Here is a 3974-nt window from a genome sequence, read left to right as displayed (position 1 = left end):
AATCTGCTTACTTGATAGGTGAGCAAAATCATTTCATTGTTAATTGGATTTCAATGTCTTTCATTACTAATGAAGATGAAAATTTATCATTGGATTAATTCTTGTGTTTCACTCCTGTTTAATTTTTAAAATGTAATTTTTCTTTCATAAAATGTTTTATACATAAAATGTACAAGAGATTCAAGCTACCTAAAATTAAACAGTGGTAGTAGGGACATTTAAACACACAAAACCAAATAGCGTCAATTGAAATGCAAAGCAATCCTATTTTACTTTAATGTAATGCATTAATTTTGGTCTGACCTTCAGCTTTGATTTACACAAAGTTGCCTGGGAAACAGAATTTACTGATTCAGCATAGACCAAAAGATTTGCATTGTAAAAAGAGTCCAGAAAATTAATTCTAAGTAATGGAGTAAGTTTATTCAGAATTCAATTAGTTCCGAGGCTTAGGAAAATAATTTTTTTAATGAGGCTAGAAGAGCAATTCACAAGCAAATTCCATAGAAGTATTTTTCTCCCTGATGTTTATTTATTAAAAATAACGATGATAATAGCGACAAATTACTTTTATTTATTTACTTATTTATTTTTACACAGTGCTTGGGTTTTATTTGATATCATGTCTGTGACCCAGGACCAGCTTGGAATCCACAGTGGGGACAGAGTCACATGGCCCCCTGCTTACCAGGACTCCTCTTCCAGTCCACCCTGTGCTGACATAAGCCAAGGGGCCCCCATAAAAAAGGTGTAGGACTCAGTTCCCTAACAGGTTTTTAGAGCCCTTGTAAAATGAACTCCCAAAATAGCTGCTTCTCCTGGAAACTTGGACACCGGTGGGTGGTTCAGGGTAGGCTTCTAAGTGCTGGTCTTCTTTTGTTTGGTGTAAGCTCGTTCCAAACCCTCTCCAGGGCCACTTTTCCCATGAAGAAGGTGATAGCAAAATTATACTCCTACCAGTCTCTTTTTCCTGTGAACTGGTATTGAGTTTGGAGGTCTCACTAGATTTCACTCCATTTTTTTGGTAAGAATACCTCACAGGTGCTGTACAACTCAGCACCTCCTCCTGTATCTGGCAGAGGCACACAGTGACGGCTGCTCCACTGTTATAATACATGTGCTTCTGAAAATTTTTACTTAAAAATTCCTTGTAAAAGTCAGCCATTTTTTCTGGTCAAATGTTGCATTTTGACCTGATCTGGCTCTCAGTTCCAGGCTTTTAACTTTCAGTCTTGAGCAAATAAATTCTTCTGTTTCCTTACGAAATGTCAAATTCTGGTTTTCCCAGAACTCTTGGTTCCGTTCTTGTCTTTCTTGTCTTAATTCTCTTAGCTTTTGTTCCAACGGTGATTCATTTTTGAAGACGTAATAGTGAACAGGTTGAAGGTTTGCAATGTTTACCCCAGGGGTCCTGTCCAATCATGGAAGGATTTTCTTGAAGGTCAGAATCCTGAGACCCAGCTTGGTGCCCCATCCCTGCACTCCACCTTGGGCTCGGTGGGGGGTGGGGGGCGCGGGGGGGGGGGGTGGGAGGGGTGGGGAGCTGACAGCTGGGGCCAGGGAAGGCTCCCAGAGCTGAGGGAGAAGGGCCCCCCTTCCAGGGCCACAAGGCCACCCTGACTTGCCTGATTGGCTGCCTGTGGCCCATGGCAGTGATTTTTATTTGTTAAAAGAAAGTGAAATCATACACAATCCCATTACTGTAGCACGTCTTATTTTAATTTTTGCATTCTTTAGTTTTTATATCTGTGTAGTTACTCTGAGTTTGATGAATTCCATCCCTGTTAAATGCCTTTACTGTAGAGAAGCTACTGGGTGTTCTACAGCAATAATAACTAGACATAACTATTAGTATTTAATAGCTATTAGTACTATTGCACTGATGTATGGAACAATTTCTTTTCGTGAACTGAAAGTTCTTACAACCAAAACTCAAATTTAAAAGTTGTACAAAAAGCATTTTAAATTCACTTTATAAATTATTTTGACCTCAGTCATTTCCTTTTCTTGGTTGTTCTCAAACAAATACCTGCTAGTATAAGAGTAATACATAAGCACTGTAGCACTGTGAAAAGGATTCTAGATTCAGAACTGGGCTTTTATCTTAGCCCTGTAACTTATAAGTCACTCAATCTTTTTGAACTTTAGTTTTCTCTTTTGTAAATAAAACCATACATGATTCTTCTAAAGATATATAGTGCTAACTCATAGATTATGCACTCTATGATTGTTAATTCTCATTCTACAAATTGTTTTTAAATATAATACTCCTTTATACTGGATTATGAGTTGACTTTATGGGTTTAGTCAAAAAGATCAATGCAGAAAACTCTTGCTTATTTGAGCTCTCCCGAGCACATGTGAGGGTGTCCTTTGATTGATGGCTCTGAACGATATCTGAAATACTTTACTTTTTTTACTCCCTAGCACTGCCTCCAACTCTTAAGAGTGCTTGACTAATGACAAGGTCTGAAAAACCAAACCAAACCAAACCAAACCAAAACAAAACAAAACAACACAACCTAAGCCTTTTAATAAGCAATGAAGAATTTATGAAGTTATGAAACTTCTTTAAAACTTTGAGTTAATTGCATCAAAAGTTTTAACCAGAGAAATTAGGCAAGAAAAAGTAATACAAGGCACCCAAATTGAAAAGGAAGAAGTAAAATTATCTCTGTTTGCAGATGATATGATCATATATGTGGAAAACTCTAAAGATTCTACAAAAAAACCCGTTAGAACTAATAAATTCTACAAAGTAGCAGGATACAATGTCCACACATAAAAATAAGATGCATTTCTATACATTAACAATGAACAATCTGAAAAGGCAATTATGCAAGCAATTTCATTTATAATAACACCAAAAAGAATAAAACACTTACGAATCAACCAAGAACATGAAAGATTTGTACAATGACAACTATAAAATATTGCCGAAAGAAATTAAGGAGACATAAATAAATGGAAACACATCCCATGTTCATGGATTGGAGGACTTATTTTGTTAAGATGTAAATACCACCCAAAGAAATCTACAGATTCAATGCAATCCTTATCAATATCCTAGCAATGTTTTTTGCAGAAATAGAAAAACCCATCCTAAAATTCATATCAAATCTCAAGGGATCCCAAGTAGCCAAAACAATCTTGAAAAAGGAGAACAAAGTTAGAAGACTCACATTTCTTGACTTCAACACTTATTATAAAGCAACAGTAATCCAAGCAACATGGTACTGGCATAAAGACAGACATAATTATCAATGAAATAGAATTGATAGCCCAGAAATAAACCTTCTTATATATGGTTCACTGATTCTTGACAAGGGTACCAAGACCATTCAACGGAAGGACAATCTTTCCAACAAATGGTGTTGGTAAAACTGGATATCCGTATGCAAAAGAATGAAGTTGGACCCTTACCCAACCATATACATAATGTAACTGAAAATGGATCAAAGATCTAAATGTAAAACTGAAAACTAAAAAACTTTCATAAGAAAACAGGGCAAAAGCTTCACAGTATTAGATTTGGCAATGATTTCTTGGATATGACACCAAGATCACAAAACATAAAAAAAAAAGACAAATTGAAATTTGTAAAATTTTAAAAAACAATGCATCAAAAGACAATATTAACAGAGTAAAAAGGCAACACACAGAATGGGAGAAAATATTTAGCAATCGTATCTGATAAAGGATTAATATCCAGACGACATTGAGAACTCCTGAAACTCAGTAAATAGCAAAGCAAACAATGCAATGCAAAAATGAGTGAAGAATTTGAATAGACATCTCTCCAAGAAAGATTACAAATGGACAATAAGCATATGAAAAGATGCTCAACATAATCAATCATTAGGTAAATGCAAATCAAAACTATAATGAAATCCTATCTCATATTCATTATGATGGCTGTTAAGATTTGAAGAAATTAGAACCCTGGTACATTATTGGTAGAAGTCTAAAATGGG

General features: G+C 35.5%; 1 pseudogene; it reads right to left on the bottom strand.

Moving 5' to 3' along the window:
* Positions 1–845: 845 nt before the first annotated feature.
* LOC124521109 (cytochrome c oxidase assembly factor 8-like) lies at positions 846–1648 on the bottom strand (annotated as a pseudogene).
* Positions 1649–3974: the final 2326 nt, after the last annotated feature.

Source organism: Lynx rufus, unplaced genomic scaffold, assembly GCF_022079265.1.
Source record: "Lynx rufus isolate CCGP_SWC_20201006 ecotype Redwood Valley unplaced genomic scaffold, mLynRuf1.p SCAF_3, whole genome shotgun sequence".
Lineage (NCBI taxonomy): Eukaryota > Metazoa > Chordata > Mammalia > Carnivora > Felidae > Lynx > Lynx rufus.
This window is presented reverse-complemented; position numbering and strand designations above follow the sequence as displayed.